We start from the raw sequence: 17,887 nt of genomic DNA, 5'->3' as shown, positions 1-17,887 counted from the left end.
TAATATCATTTTTTAAAGATTTATATTACTGTGCTTTGTATGATTTAAATTGATTATACTAACATCATGTTTTGTCTGTGTAGATGAACTTTGTGGATACTTAGATCATCAGGATGAGTCAAGGGATGAGCGATGAGGAGTTGTAGGATATCTTCACCTGCATGTCTCCAGATCAGATGGTGAGATTCAAAGACATGGCAGACCAAGAGAGCTGTCCAGGACATTGTTACGCTGCTCTATTAGCTCTACTTCATCACGATCAGATGCTTCAGTTTCGAGTAGATGAGGTTGACGCTCCAGAATTGGGCCAGACGGAGGGAGTGCTTCAGGGTTAGGGGGATGCTACAAAGATCTGTATGTAGTGAGCCCGTGGTCAGATCAGGATATAGGTGCTACTCCTTGCTCTCATCACAGTTCTAGAGAGCGTGGCTCAGGTGGTTACTGTGGAGGCATAAACGCGGTGTCTCCATCTCGTCATTCTGCTAGAGTTTCATCACCTCCGGGATTTGTCACACCTGTGGGAATATCTACTCCAGTCACTCCGGCTTTTGCTCAGGTGTCCGTAGGTGGCACCCCTATGGGTGCTACTCCGATAGATAATACCTCGGTTTGTACACTAGATGTACTGGGGTCACCTGGATATGCCTAAGAGCGTGGTCGCAGATGGGAGAGGACCCATCTTAGGCATATCCCAGAGGGGTATTCCTACCTTGTAGATGATAGGTCAAGAGCCATCATCATGAATGATGAGGGGAGGAGGGGGAGGGTGCACATGAGAGAGTTGTGCCAACAAGATTTTCGACACAACGTCTTGGATCATTGGAAGAATATACCGGAGGGGAGCAAGGACTACATAGTAGCATCCTTGCATGAGGAGTTTCTGGTACTAGCCACAATAGATAGGTTTTCTACGGGCTTGATGATGGAGTGCATGCGTGCATATATGTCACACAGACGATTGGATGCACGCAAGGCACTCAAGAGTGGGGCTTCAAAGCCCGAGTGGCTAGATGCGGACGACTGGCGCAGACTCACGGAGGAGGCTATAGATTCTCTAGGACGCTGGAGACAGCAGTGTGAGGTGGCAAGGGCACGACTAGAGGCCGGAGTGGTCCATCATCTTGGGAGTGGCGGCCAGAGGACATATCTGGAGGACTTTGTAAGTTTTTCTTTTGTTTTGCTTCCTTAATTTTTTGCAATATCCTTTGTACTAACAATCGTATTTCTAACTATTGTATTTTATTTTATTTACAACACTCCATTACAATTACAAATCGCAATCCCACTGGCCTTGAGACTCTATATGCAGAGAGGCACGGTCTCACTGCATTGATCCATCGATTGTATGGACATGGCGGCCCTCTAAGTCACTCATCTTTCTTGTCCGTAGTTACCATGTTTAATTAGAATGCATTCTTGTATGGTGGACTGATGTGTAGTTGTTTCTTTTTTTGCAGTCTGTTCGATGCTCCTTTGCGGCGGGACGAGGTTTCAGATGGCGATGATCTATAGCTCGCCCTTGGATCCCTCGAGCTCACACACCCTTCTTTTTTGGTCATGTGATCTGTGTAGACATTTTCTATGTAGTACTAGTATCTTGCCATGCTTGTACCGGTTGCTTTCATCATGTGATCATGTATTTATTTCATGTATTAGTGTTACGATTTAAGTGCACTTTATCTTTATTTACACGAGCATTGTACACATTTCTGAAACTATTTTGTATGGACCAAATAGAGCACATAGTGCTACCATTTAAAAAAAATCCTATTACGTCGCTATTAGCATCGCAAATTTACTGCAGCTGTCATTATTAGTGTTGCAAAATGTGTCAGAAAGCGTCATTATCAGCATAATTATTTACGTCGGTATCATGTGACACTGATACCGACGCAAACTACCCTGCCACAAAAAAAAAGATTCCATGTTACCATCGCTATTAGCGTTGCAAATTTACTACACACGTCGTTATTAGCGTCTCAAAATGTGTCGCAAAGCGTCATGATTTACGTCGATATCATGTGACACTGATAGCGACGCTGATAACGACGCTAATACCGACGCTGATAACGACGCTAATATCGACTGTTCTATGGCGTCGCCAATAACGACACTTTTTTCGATGATGGGGAAAATTTTCTTTATAAACATTTTTGTCACTTTTAACCTCGGTATAAGGCCTGTATCTTGTAGTGGGGATATCTATGTAGTCATGTTGCTAGTTAGCATGCTCACAATAAGAATGACTTTTATATTCTTATGTTTTATTTTTACTTTAATTGTTGTAGATCATTATCTTCAATTAGAAAATGAAAGAAGAAAATGAAAAAGAAGAAATAATAGAATTTTCAACTTCCTATCTTGAATGTGTTTTTTGTGTGTTGTGTGTTTTGAAAGAGAGCAATCTACCTCTCTCTCTCTCTCCCTATCTTTTCAAGGCATTAGAGCCTCATCTACATGAGGAGTTATGAGTCACAATTGCAAGGGTCTACAAAGAAGTCCTGTTGTGGAGAATATTTGTTGGAGATCTCTTTAATACAATCTTTGATTGATGAGATGTCTTTGGAAATTTGTCTTCTAACATTAAAAGACCTTGGATTCACTTTTAGGCCTTTCAAGCTCATTGGGAGTCTAAGGACTATTCCATAAGGAAAACTGAGAGTGAGTCTTTCATTACGAAACTTTCGATGCTATTTTTTAATTCTCTTGGAGATTTTGGTTTGTATCCCTTAGGATGTTGATGTTGCTCTATGTGTGCTATGGGTAGATAGTTATGCCTTTGTAAATAACAATTATGAATACATGGGGAAATTATATCCTCAAAAGATATTTTATATGTCTTTACAATCCTATATGACAAGTCAACTCCTTTAAGATATCCCCATGGTGTTGTCTATGTAAAGCTTCCTAAAGTTGTTTATATTTATGTGTTCTAGCAAATTGAGAGGATCACTTCTATAAAATGTTGTACAAGGGACTGAGTACATGATGAGGAATTTCATAAGTAGAGGTATTGTGGTGCATGCGCATTACTCCATTGTGTGATGTTTCTAGGAGATCATATTGGAGGGACGCAAGCACTTTCCTCATGGACCAAATAGGGCAACTTAATGGTTGCAAGGATGTGCATCCAATTGTTCTATCTTTTAGGCAAGGTATTTAGTTATAGGGTGCTAATTAGGCTTATAGTATGAACCTCCTTTGAGAATTATAGAGATGGTGTCAAGGTCAATGGGTGAGGTCTTCCAAGTATCCATCCCTACATAGACTATCTCAATTCAATTCCCAAAGAACAACATCATATTATCCCAGTTCTCAATTGCTCAAGTTCTCCTCATTCAGGGTCTACCTAGTAGGATATTGCAATCCACTCCATTCATCATAAAGAAGCTCATTGAGAATTGGACACATACAAACTTGATTGGCCACTCTTTCAAGAATCTAAATGTTTTGAATTTAGTACCATTACATTCAAGTGAACAATCTTTATAGAAGCACTATGCCAACCTTGCATAACCTCATGAATGTGAATGCTTACATCCACTCTAGTGTATACGATCCCTTTTGGTGTTAGCTGGATAGGTCCATCTATCCAAGTCTTAAATTCTTGCCACATGATACCATTTTTTTAATATCAATAGGTTGAGAGATAGTGAGACTTGGGTTAGGCCAATGTAGCCTGGTAGACTTGAATCTACCTCGTTATACTTGTGTTTTTTCTAGGTTCTTATCTCTCATACATTGGAACTCTATTATCACTTACTTCCTAGTTTTGTGGGCTTGATACTTCATTCCCATTTGAGTTGATGTACTTGAGGGTTGAAGGTGGGTTGTTTCTTGAAATCTTAGGTATCTCAAGGTGTAGCATTGAGTCAATGTCCTTGAAATAAGCATGGGCCTTTAGGACCGAAATGCTATCTTCTCGAGAATCTCCATTTGATGGTTGGGATTTGGACATTCCCCTACTTTTTTATGTCCCTTTCTTTCATTGTGTCTCAAATACATATCTTCTTTACTTGAGCCCTTGTTATTTCATTTGGTACTAGTGTTTTCTCATCATCTAGGAATTCTATTCTCAAGAGGGGATGTTTGTTGTGCTAGTAGGATCTTTCCTTCTTGGAAAGTAGGCATACAAGCGAGTGATTCCACATTTGGGATATTGCAATTTGAATTTATCTTTGTCATCCTACTCCTTATCTTGATTTCTAGATTAAAAATACCCTAGGTGGCTAAAATTCCAACTAGTTAAAGGATATTGAGATTGCATGCTTCTTGATCCTCAATCCCTTTCTCTCCCTAGTGCTATCATTGGAACAGGTCTATACTTGATTAAAAGAGGGTTTCTCTCTATAAAATACATAGGGGTTCACACATGGCTCTTTGTCTAGTGGTTCTTCTAGATAATACATTGGGGTATCACTTTGTGGAAAAGTTACAATTGGTCTATTGGGTCTAGGTATCTATCCTGGATTAATTTCTACCCTAGGTGCAAACGGTCTCTAGTGAATTGTTATAGGGAGGGATAATGGATCTCCTCTTTCATAGTGCAGCTTCCTATTCATTGGGTTAGATTTTGTTGATATGGTTGAGGGTATGGAAACCTTCCTGGTACTTATCAAAGGATGGCCTTATGTCCAAATCTTCTACAATTTGTGCAAGACCTAGGTTGAGGTTTGGAGCATTCCATTGGAAGGTGGTTTCCTCGATAGTGCATGAATTACATATTAGGAATTTTGGGTCATCTCAAACTTTCTGAAGCTTAAAAGACTCCATCTCAAGGTTTATTATCTCTTGTGATATCTCCATTCCCTTTCCTTTCTCTTCTTCTGCTTCAAATATTGCATACTAAGGATAGTAGCTCTTTCATCATGGATAGTGATGATGCTTGTAAGTTGAATTGCATTTTCATTCCTTTCTGTCAACAAATCATCAACCATTTTGGCTTCCTCAAACATGCTAGGAAACATGTCCCTTTGTAGGTTGCAATTACATACTAGGGCTTTGTATAATCCTTTGTTTATCATCCCTTTCATAAAGACTATTGACATAGCTCTTTGCATACATCCTTCAACAACATGGAATCTTTGTAGAGACTATAGGGAACCAAGTTCAATCTTTTTTACCTAGACATAACCCAAAATCTTGTGCTCTTTTATTGGCATCTTGGAGGTTATTGCCATCACAAAATTGCTCAAATTATAAGAATGTAGGGATCATCTCCAACTTGTGCCTCTCAACTTGCATCATGACTATGGGAAACTTTGATTAGCATTATAAATTGGGTATTACTCCCAATCTTACTAAGATAGAGGCAACTAGGGTAACATTATTCCTTTTTCTACTATAATCACATTTGACAACCATTTGATCAAAGGTTTGAAGGGAGTGAGATTGACATTTTGTGATCTAACCTCCTTTTGTATCTTCTTTGGTTCTAGTTCCTCTCATAAGATCCAAGAACTCTTGAGACAGTGGAATACATGGTTAAAGAATGTAGCGTGACTAGTCTACAAATAACACACTATTGGTGAATTTGGAAAATTTTTACAAGTGTATGACTCATGGTTAAAACTTTATCTTTGCCATAACTCTCACACTATTCCTTCAAATTTACTGTTCAATAGCTCAATATAAGGTTTCCAATTATGTGTCAAATGATAGCTTTGGGAAACTTAAATATGTTTTTTTTGGAGTCTCAATATTCTAAATAATGAAGAATGGGACTTGAAAGATTCCCAAATTCATTAAAATTGTGTTCAATGATGATATTAGACAAAGGCTTGTTAGTACATTCATTTACTGGTAACAAAATATTAGTGAGTTTGGGAATCTCCCAATTCCCATTTTTTGAATACTAAAAAGGTGGCCAACTAGTTACTCAAAACATTAGGCAATGTCATCTTACTCTAGATGGTGGGAGGTCATGTAAGCTAAATTAGTCATGTGTTGTGGGTAAATATAAGGTCATGTATAAGATGGATAGTTAAAACAAGTTCAAGCATATAGCCCATCTAACACATTTACATAGGATGGATTCTCAACTCTAAACCTCAAGCAATGATGTACATCCATCTTTCTCCATGGAATCCTTTTCGTTGATCAAGCTATTGTATCTTTTTCCATGGAGGCCTCTTCCTTGTCTCTATTTAGTCTCCTCTATGTGCTACTATCTCTATGAGTAAATCTCTTGACTGTTCTTCCTACATGTTCCACTTGGGTATATGAATCATGTTAAGAAATGAGCTTGATTTTCAATAGGAATCCCAAGGGGTCAAAATCTATACCTCTAGAATTAAATCTTATCCCCAACATTGTCCTAGATTCTTCTCGTCTCGTAGAGCTTCAATGATGTTGATAAGATTAGGAAAGGAAATAAAGGCTCCACTTTGACACCTTGTGGTAGATACATATTATCTTGAGTATGGTCCTAGCAATATGGTCTTGTAGCACTCAAGGTGCTAGGCCTGATTTCCTAGTTTACCCTTGTAGGCTAGATAGCTCATTTAAGTTCTATAGTCCTTGTTTTGTTGCATGCATAATCATATGGGTTTTCCTCTTATCAAAGTATTCTCAACAGTATGTTTGTACTTTTTGACTTATATTTAAGCTAATGTATCATTGTTATTTGCATGAGTTGAATAATCTAGGTTTGTGTCATGGTTTGCACAACTCTCTAGAAGTTTCTTTTCTCTCTGCTTGTGCCTTCTATGGTTTCTCTTGGTGTTCATTTGGGCCTAGAGTGGTCGTATTATGTATCTTCATAAAGTTCTAGGTCCCTTTGACTTTATTTGTAGGTCTAGGTACATTTCTTCTCTATTGGGATGGTTTGTTAATAATATGATGTGCTCATTCTTATTATTAGCCTAGCATTTGAAATGGTTCCTTTTTATGATCAACCAATTCTTCTAAGCACAACTTCTTGTGTGATAAGTGGGCCTTGTGCACAAAATATATATTTCTTTTCTTAACAAAGTGTGATAGTATATGTTTGACAGTGGATTTTTGTGCAAACAAGATTTCTCTTTTCGAAAACAATGTGCTTCAATGTAGTCAAGGTGACTTTTTTGTGTCAATGTGCTCAAACAAGATTTTTACTTTGCAAACAAGAGTATGATGTGTAACTAAACTTTCCATGAATTGCGCTATGGTCTTTCCTTTCAGGTTTTGGACACGATGTTCTCTTTATTTTGACCACAACATATCATGAACCTTTTGTCACAAGAGGATGGATTCTAGATGCAACCTAAAGTCTTGATTCCAAGTTTCCTATGGTGGATTCCCAAACTTCATGGTGTTTCTATGAGTCCATACATTTTACATGTGAACCTAATTAGTGGTGATTCAAAGTTTTGGTCTACTATGAATCAACCCTAGACCATAAGTGGATTGTTCATTTCTCTTGATCCTAGGGATAGTGACTCTAAGGCTTGTTTAGGTTATGTGAATTCCTATTATGTAAAAAGTGAGCGCAAGATTTGGTGGTGTAATTCTCAAGTGTGTCTATCATTCAAGTACATGTGCAATGTTATCGTATCTCTACTTTTGTTTGAGTCCATTTGCCTTAGCAATCAGTCACAAATCAAGAGAATTTTTTTTAAAAAGCTATAGGTTGATTTCAATCTTTGTCTCTTGAGATTTGTGAGTTGGAGTTCATTAGGGTAGATTTAGAACTCATCTCATTTCCATGAACTATTGAGATAATTGAGCCTCTACGAAAGGGGTTACTGAGGATGACGATCCCTATGGTGCAAAGTTGCTATGATAATATCCTAGGGTTCCTATCAATAAAATGTGATTATCATGTGTATTGTAAAATGTGGTCATGTACTATTGTATATCGGTCTAATCCCCCCACCAAGCTATCTCTAGTCAAAATGATATGCAAGATTACTAAGATTACAAGAACTATTGGAAAATTGCAAGTTCTTGAGTTGGTTGTACTTGTATGCATAGGATTGAGTTTGAGTTCCTTTATGGCTCTCGTTGCTTGCCTCATCATTGAAATTAGTGAAGTCTACCCACTTTTCCCAGGATTTGAGTGCAAGCATGAGCCTCATCAGCTTAGATTGCAAGCTTAGTGGTGCATGGGTCTAAAATTCCTTGTGTAGTTGGTCTTGGTGTTGAGATATCAAGCTCTACATGAGTAGGCATCCACTATGCATCTTGATAATCTGGTAGGATATTAGTCATTTGTGTTGAGCCTAATGCACCAACAATTAGGAATTTGGATGAACTTCTTTTGTTTTAGAAGCTACAATTCACTTCAATGACAATCTCTCAGCCTTGCCTATCAACACTCCACTCTAACTGACCAAGCATCCTCCTCTTAAACCCAAAAAAGTAAGGACACAAGACTAGCTTGAGTTGTAGTGAACTCACCTACTTACCTTCTTGCAATTGATGATTCAAAGGCTTGAAGATAGTTCAATGACCATGAACAACACAATCCAATGCCGTCACTCCTTTGCACCCACAACTAAGCACATCAACGAGTCGAAGAGTTGGTAGAGAAGATGAGAAAAGCAAGATGATAGCAAAGAACTTTACCTTCCCTTAGTCCTTTGCTCAACACACCTCTCACACTCTCCCTCTTAGTCACTCACAACACAATGGAAGCAAGATGATAGAATGGAAAGATAGAATAAAAAGCTTGAGTAGTCACACTAATAGAGCTTCTGCAACATGGATATGCCAAAAGGGTGAATACAATGGAGACCTCTCACCCTTATATAAACCAAGAATTAGGGTTAGGGTTAGGGTTATGGTTTGCACCCATTTTGTATTTTTCATTTAGGGTTTGTGCCCCTTTTGCGCTTAGGGTTTGCGCCCTCTCTTGGGCATCCTACCCATTTTGTAGGCTCTAGGCCGCGTCAATCATCATTGTATGCTCCAACTAACTAGACCAAGACTAAGATATTCTATTTACAAATACACGTGCACAACACAATAGTTGCGGGTGTGACAAATAAAATTACGGGTAATAAATATAATGTGCATGGGTGTGAGCTTGGCTCTCGCAAAATATTACAACCATGATAATGTGGTGATGTCCATGAATAAAAATAGTGGTGTTTTTTGCAACCTTCTCAAAATACCATTAATATTATTTCCCCCCTAGACAAGCACATGTCCCATGATGGCACTCATATCGAAGGTAGCATGTTGGAGATTTCACCAAAGACACGGAATGTTGGAAATGTAAAGAATGACGTGATGGGGGGATGTTCTTGAGCTACTGCGCCAAACACACACTGTATACACAAGAGGAAGCTCACTCAAGAATACAAGAAGAGAGATGGAGGCCAAAATGTTTTCTTGCTGGTTTGTTCTTCTTCTTCCACACACTATACAATGTACACAAAGTATAGATAAGATACAACATAAAGGAAAGTGGCCTTCTAAGTCAAACAGTGCATAACCGACTACTCTAATCAACTGGCGTTTTATCTTTGCCAGTTGTAGGTAGGTGTAACACACTAAATATAATAAGTGATAAGTCAGTGGCCATGTGAGTATCATAATGACCACCAACATGCTAAGTGTAGATGTGCAGACTCATCTAGCCAGGCGGTCCATCATCAATGTCCGCATGTGTTGAGCTTGACATCTCAACACTCCCCCTCAAGCTCAATTCTATCTTTGCAACTTCAAGTAAGCTTCAAAACTTTCGAAGCTTCTCTGCACCCGATGCCTTTGTGAAAATGTGAGCTATCTGATCCTGCGTGCTGACATATACCAAGTCAATCTCTCCTGGAAGTACCTTCTCTCTCACAAAGTGGTAGTGTACCTCAATGTGTTTTGTCCTAGCATGGAACACTAGATTCCTAGCTAGCTATATGCTGCTCATGTTGTCACAATGAATGACAACTCGACCATCTCCCTGCACATCCAAATCACCTAATAACTTTTGCAACCATACCACCTCACATGCTGCCATAGTAGCACCTCTATACTCAGTCTCTGCACTCGATAAAGCAACTCTAGGTTACTTTTTGCTGCTCCATATAACTGCTACACTACCAAGGGAAAACATGAATCCACTTGTAGATATTTTGTCTGACATGCTACCAGCCCAATCTACATCTGTGTATCCAAAGACCTTTATGTCCTTACCTGCCTCATAAAAAATTCCATAATGTAAAGTGGACTTCACGTACCTCAATATACATCTAACTGTATCCAAATGAGGCTTTCTAGGCATCTACATAAACTGACTAACAAGGAAAATAGCATAGCTCAAGTTTGGCCTTGTAATAGGCATGTAAATCAAACTCCCTACTATCCTCTTGAACATAGTAGGGTCTTCTATCTCATCCCCAACGTTAGCACTCAACTTCACATTTTGCTCCAATGGTACTGAAAGAGGCTTACATGTTGTCATACCATACTTAGATAACATATCCAAGCCATACTGCCTTTGGGACAGCCGTATACTATCATCACATCTGATCACCTCAATACCAAGAAAGTATCTCAACTCACCCAAATCTTTCATCTCAAACTTCTTCTTCAAGAAGTCCTTAACTTCAACAAATCCCATTATCATTGTCATCTGTAATAATCAAGTCATCCACATAGATGACTATGATGACCAAACCCGCATCTCCATTTCTCACATAAAGTGAGTGATCAGCATCAGAAATACAAAATCCAATATTGACAAGATACTCTCCAATCTTGTCAAACCATACTCTAGGTACTTGCTTCAGCCCATAGAGTGCCTTCTTTAACCTTCACACATATGTGGGATGCTCTAAATCCTCATAATCTGCTGGCTACTCCATATACACTTCTTCTTGCAAATCACCATGCAAGAAGGAATTCTTAACATCCATTTGCTGCAAACTCCAACCTTTGGCTGCTGCCAAGGCAATCACACACCTAACTGTTGCCATCTTAGCAATTGGACTAAATGTCTCTTCATAATCTATGCCATATGTTTGAGTATAGCCTTTTGCAACCAACCTAGCGTTATACCTTCTAACTGAACCATCAGCATTATGCTTGACTTTGTAAACCCACTTACAGCCAATAGCTTTCTTACTCTTCGGTAAGGATACCAAATCCCAAGTCTTATTGGCTTCTAATGCATCTCCTCATCCATTACTACATCCCAATGAGCATAACCAACAGCATCCTCAAAACAAGTGGGCTCAACAACCTCAACTAGTTTCACCATAAAAGCATAATGGTGAGCTGCATAACCTTCAAAACCAAATCTTTTAAGAGGGTATTTGACTCTACTAGATCTGCATGTCACTGGATCACTCAATGGAGCCTTTATATTACTATGAGCTCTATGTACACCTAGTTTCCTAACTGAAGAAATTCCAAGCTCATCATCCAAACTCTTGGAACCACTAGAATCTCCATCAAACCCTAAATGACTGGTAGATGCATCATTACCATCCAGTACTTTCTTCTTTCCTTTGTCCTTCCCTGCAACACTTATAGATCCATCTGAAGATGTGGGGCTACTCCAACAGTATGGATAGCCTCAGAAAAAAAATGTTTGGGCATATTCTTTTCAACCATTAATGCGAGTGCAACTTCTACAATATGCTAGTTTTTTCTTTCTACAACACCATTTTGCTGTGGGGTATATCTACAAGTAAATTGCCTCTTTATCCGATGAGTCCTCAAGAAGCCATTGAACAAATTAGAGAGGTACTCTCCCCCTCCATCTGATCTCAAGCACTTCACTTTTAAGCCTATTTCTATTTCAACAGCTGCCTTGAAAGATTTGAAGTGCTCAAACACGTCACTCTTTTCCTTCATGAAGTATACCCATATCTTCCTTGAACAGTCCATCAATAAATGTGACAAAGTATTTGATGCCATCAAGAGATACATTCTGTGTAGGCCCCCAAACATCTGTATGTACTACGTCAAGTATATTTCTACTCACATATCTATCATGCGAGAAGGGTTTTCTCGCCTCCTTATCAAAGTGGCATGCTTTACAACTTTATGCAATTCTGCAACTCTTAAAGAAGGCAACCTTGTAACCAATCCTCTGGACTGCATTAATTTCAGCCTTTGCACATTTGCATGTCTAATACGTTTATGCCATACTTCAATATATGCAATTACTCCTTTTCCTTTAGCATACATAGCAGCATCCATTGCAAGAATTCCAACATCTAAAGTGAACATTCGGCCAACTCTACTTCCTTTTTTGACCAACCTGCACTTATCATTAAAGTCTTGTACAAAACAACCTTTTGCATTGAATCGAACCTAAAACCCTTGCTCTATCATTTGGCCAACAGATACTAGATTATTTGTAATTGATGACACATGTAATACATCTATCATACCCTTTGTCTAGCCATCATACAAGGACAGGGGACCCTTTCCAATGTGTGAAATTGGGTGGCATGATTCATCACCCGTCTACACATAACTTGGGTTTTGTAAGTCCTGCATCTCTCCAAACCATTCAACATGACTGGTCATATAATTAGATGCACCTGAATCGACATACCATACATCATCATGTGTCCCCTTTCCTGTAACTGCATTCATCATATGCTGCATAACAAATAGACGCTCATTTTTTTCTTCATTCTATTGTGAAGACGATGCATAGTTTCCTTGCTACAATTTACCACTGTGAATATCCTCCTTCATAGCATAACAATTGATTGCAATATATTCTATTTTTTCACAATAATGGCAAACAAGAACAGAATTTCCAGAGCCTCTATTTTGCCATCCACCTCTTCCTCTAGAGCTCCCCGTGCCTCTAAAGTTTCCTCTGCCTCCAGAAATTTGCATTTTACCAAATTGTTGATTGAACGTGTTTTTCTCATTATTGCTAGCACGTTCCATACGTCGGCTTCTTGAAGAGGATCTACCATGTCCCCTTCTTGAACTCGAGTAAAATGCTTGGACCTATTCACAATTTCTTTCATAGGAATTACCCTGCATGTAATCTCTTCAATAATCATGAGAGGGATCAGCTCATCAAAATCTCGAAATGGCTTCCGTACATATACTAAAGTAACAAATGATTTTTGTGCCTTCTCATTGTTAAGGCGACTCGGAGTGGATGAAACCAAATCATCATCATCCGGCATTGCATCAATCAGTGCTAAAGGATCTGCAATGCTCCTCACCTTCAACACATACTCATTTTTTTCCTTTCTTCAAGGCATTCAACTCTTGCTTGAGTTGAATCTTTCGTGCCTTTCTATTTATTGAAAACATACTCTCAAAAATTGTCCAAGCTGCATGTGAATTTTCTGCATTCCTAATATGTCCCAGCATAGTATTATCAATGACTATAGATAGCCGATACATCACCTTTTTGTCTTTTGCATTCCACTCTTTCCATGATTTTAACTCATATACAATCGGAGGGATACCCAGCTCTGGCCCCTTTTCTTCACCTAAAACAAACTCATAAAGGCCCTTTCCAATGAGGAATTTTGTCACATGAAACTTCCATGAAGAGTAGTTTTTCTTGTCGAGCTTCTCAATAATGGGATTTCCACTATTCTCTACCATTATCACAAATAAGGATACAACACAGTAAGCTAGTCTTTTGCAATCTTTCACAACACATGTACAGCAATACACCAAGGAACCTTTTTCACTTATTGCTCAATAGTACATGTAATAGTACATGTGATCTGCAACCTATTTGCAAATAAACCTTATGTTTGCTTCCTGCAAACAGCTCAAAAATTACAAATTTGCAATTTATAACATGTGCACCCACTTTCGGTCAATACAGCCGAAATCACAGTGTATCCTGAAACTACTATCCGTAACCTTATGGCTCTAAAACAGGGCCTGAAACGGCCTCAGACGCCCAGTGTGGAAAAACCCTAAAGGGCTTATTTATAGAATATAAAGTGATCTACTCGCACACCAAATCTCAGAGTAATCTGAGATTTTTGCTCGACCCTGCTTCTGATGCCTCCACAGGCACTATCCAAGAGAGAGAGTGGAAGAATGGGAGAGCTTCTTACCCGTTGCTTGCTTGCTCAAACCTTTCTTCTTCTTCTTCACTTGAGCCTTCAAAATCAGCCTATCTCAGTGGCGTGGCTCTGATACCATGTCAAGAATCTCATGATGGGGGGATGTGCTTGAGCTATTGCACCAAACACATACTGTATACACAAGAGGAAGCTTACTCAAGAATACAAGAAGAGAGATGGAGGCCAAAACGTTTTCTTTCGAGTTTCTTCTTCTTCTTCCACACACTATACAATGTACACAAAGTATAGATAAGATACAATATAAAGTAAAATGGCCTTTTAAGTCAAAAAATGCATAACTGACTACACTAATCGATTATCGTTATATCTTTGCCAACTGTAGGTAGGTGTAATAAACTAAATATAATAAGTGATAAGTCAGTGGCCATGTGAGTATCATAATGACCACCAACGTGCTAAGTGTAGATGTGCGGACTCATCTAACCAAGCGGTCCATCATCACTGTCCGCATGTGTTGAGCTTGCCATCTCAACAAGAAACAATCGATTGAAAAAGTAGACTTGATAAAGGAGAAATGAATGCTACCAATGAAGAATTTGGTACTACTGACGAGGATGATTTGTTTCATGTGGCCAGTAGAGATGATGTTTCTTATACTATGGTAGATGGTGACTTATGTTGTGAGTGTTGACAAATTTTGTAGAAGTTGATTGTGTTGAAGATACACGACCAATGGTTCTTCTAATGGAGATAGATAGAATGACCCTTGAAGTTGAACAAGAGATTGTAGAAGAGGGGAGGTTCAATATTGATGTAGAAGTGATGGCTCATGATCCTCCACTATTGTTTCTGCAAAGTAAACCTCACATGCAATCACATCCTAGGGGAAAGTGCTAGTCTTCTGTTCATGCATAGGACATATGATATTCTCGATTTGGAAGATGGGTCAAACTCCAAGAAATATTGAAGTGTTTCCCACACTTGAGGATCCAAAATTGTGAATAGGTTATTGTGCAAATACTATAGTTAGTGCACGTGCATACATAGTCTAATACATAGTTAGAAGACTACTTCATGGATTCTGCGAGTGATGACTAGTGCTTGATGAAGCAAGAGATCTAGATATAGTAAAGATGGGAAGAATTGTGGGTACTGAGGGAAAAGGTAATTATTGATGAGGATGCTAGGGAGACACCAAGGTGGGATGGATAGGAGCAGACGTTCAATCCAATAAGCTCTTGAATAACATGGGTCTCTACATGATCAACCACACATGATAGCTAATGCAATTGTTGGCTTTATGTTGAAGAACCTTTTCCACCTATCTAAAAGGAAAGAATTGATGAAACTAGGTGAATCAAATGAGGGGATAAAATGTGCAAGTGACTCAGGGAGATAGGTCAACCAAGGCAAGTCGAGACTCCCTAGGTATGTCTTGATGTTGATGGGACTTAAGTAAGGGTGTGGGAAAATGGAAAAAGGGCTAGGGGGTTAGAGATGGAGCTAGTCAACTGGGTCACTGGATGCATCCAACTTGAGGACCCTAGGTGTGTGTGGTGTAGTGCATGTGCATGCATATTTCTTTTTCTTTTCTTTTCTTTTGCTTCTTCTTCTTCTTCTTCTTTTCTCTCTTTTATTATTATTATTTTTTTGCAAGTCAATTAACAATACTATTATAAAATAAGTCATGTCTAACTACAAATGACAAAATTGGGTGCAGAAGATGATTGGTGTATTGAGGTGTGTATAATGAAGGTTTAAATATTGAGCCTGGACATTGAAGCACATTGCCACACTGTTGATGAAGCTAAAGTTGAAGAAGAATGTGAACTTCTCGATGAAGACTGGTATGCTCATTGATGAAGTAATTTGCAATTGCTCCTAAGGAAGTAGATTACCATTAGATATTGAAGAAGGAGCATACCAGACTTGATTGGCCTTTGATGTCTTGACATGATGCCTCTCGAGCTTGAGATCTTCAGGAAGGTTTTGATGCTAGTGTCAACTTCAAGTCTTTAATGTTGCTTCAGCATAGGATATTCATGGAAAGCTTCTATTGTTGATGATATTGTCTTCAAGCCTTGAGGTTCATTGCATTGCTTTATCACCTATTGTTTTTTTACATTCACATGGTGAAACTTTGAGAGTACCATGCAGTGGATTCAAAGGAAAAAGATAGAAAGAATTAGGAACAAATTTTTTCGTCTTTGAATTTCACCATCATACAAGAAGTAAAAGGGTTTGAGCTTGTACCTCTTGTTTTTTTTTCCCTTGCATAAGATGTAATGATGTTTCTAAATTAGGAGGGAATTTTGCTCTTGTTAGTGCAACAAATTGAGCTAAAGAAAAATATGTACAAAGAAACTAAGACTAAAAAGAAAAAAGAGTTAGTATTCTGTAGTTTTTGGGATCCACCAATCATAGAAATTCAGATTATACTACAATTCAGCAAAAATATCCAAGTCAGGTGGTTTGATAGCTAGTCCAAAAATCTAAGTAATCGGATTGCCAAGAAAAGAGAGTCATGCAAAGAGACTAGCAATATGTAGTTCCTCTTCAATCAGAATCTTGTTAAGCAATGGGTGATATATCAACTTTTGTGGCAAGGCAAGATTCTAAGCTAGGATGATAGAGTGTAGTGAAGTGGTCTCACAATAAGTTGGGTCAGTTTGAAGGGTACAATTTGTATGGCATTGCTCAGTTGTGGCTATAAAATGACTGCCATCCAAGCAATCTCAAGTCGATGAGAAAAAGACTTCTACAAGAATGGACTTGAGGAATGGCAATTCTACTCAAGCTCATCAATTACTGATTGGTCTTGGATTTTGATCACAAAAGAATAAGAAGGAATACATTGGCATGATAGTAGCTGCTCATGAGGGAGAGTCATAACATATTCCTTCTTAATCAAGAGGCTTTTATAAAAAAGATGTTCATTGTCCTCCCAAGTGGAATGCCATTTAGAAGCAACTTGAACTACCTCACAATCATTGCAAGCAACTTGGCATAAGTAGTGTATATGGCCTCAAATTGGAGTAGGCATTTTGTTTAAGAGGAATTGAATCTATTTGCCAAATGAGTAGCCATATTACCCAATGGTCGACATACTAGCAAAGGCTCAATGCCAGAAGAAGGGTCAGGTTTAGGAGGACTGATTTGGAGATGTGTCTCAACAATCTCCTCTCGAACATCCCGAGGTTCAACCAACTCAATTGGGACTAATTGATGGGGTGAGTTAGTAGGTATATCAGTGGCATTGGGCCTACGATCTGAGTTGCAAGCATACCTCTTTGAGCCACTATGTCTAGGCTAGTAGAAGGTTTTATGTGCATCACTCTACTTCACATTATTTGGTGAAGATTCAGTCATTGCTGTACTAGAAGTAGAGGTAAGATTTGGTGTTGTGTCACTCAGCCTTGGAATACACTATTCATAGAAATTAGGATTGTATTCTAACAAAGCATGGTCATCAAGAAGTTGTGGGTCATGGTTATGACAAAAGATATATCTAGTGACATCAATCATCATGTCTTGTTGTCCTAATCAACTTGAAATGTGTAGCTCCTCCTCTCAAAGGAGTTTGTCATACAAGGGATAAACTTTAGGCAATTTAGAAATGTTGACACCACGGACAAGTGCAAGCACTCAGAGAGATGTAGAACAACATATGTAGGATCATGCAGTGAAGTTCAAAGTGCCTTTATTTACTCAGCAATAGTCACTAGGTGGCTACCATATTGTGCAGCTAACCCTCAACTAGAATACCATTTCCATTCAAACTCACTTTATCCTTCTACTTTTCTTGGCCAATGTTGCAACATCTTCCCTACTTGTTGTGTGCTTCCCAATGTAGAACATAGGAATTAAGCAATGCTTCTCCTGCTCTACCTTGGTCATGTGATTGATAACTTCTTCCATGAGTACTAGGTAAATACAAT

The sequence above is a fragment of the Lygodium microphyllum genome, chromosome 26, assembly GCF_053477565.2.
Source record: "Lygodium microphyllum isolate KBCC chromosome 26, Lygodium_microphyllum_v1.1.10, whole genome shotgun sequence".
Taxonomy (NCBI): Eukaryota; Viridiplantae; Streptophyta; class Polypodiopsida; order Schizaeales; family Lygodiaceae; genus Lygodium; species Lygodium microphyllum.
The sequence above is the reverse complement of the archived record's forward strand: the minus strand, read 5'-3'. Positions refer to the sequence as shown.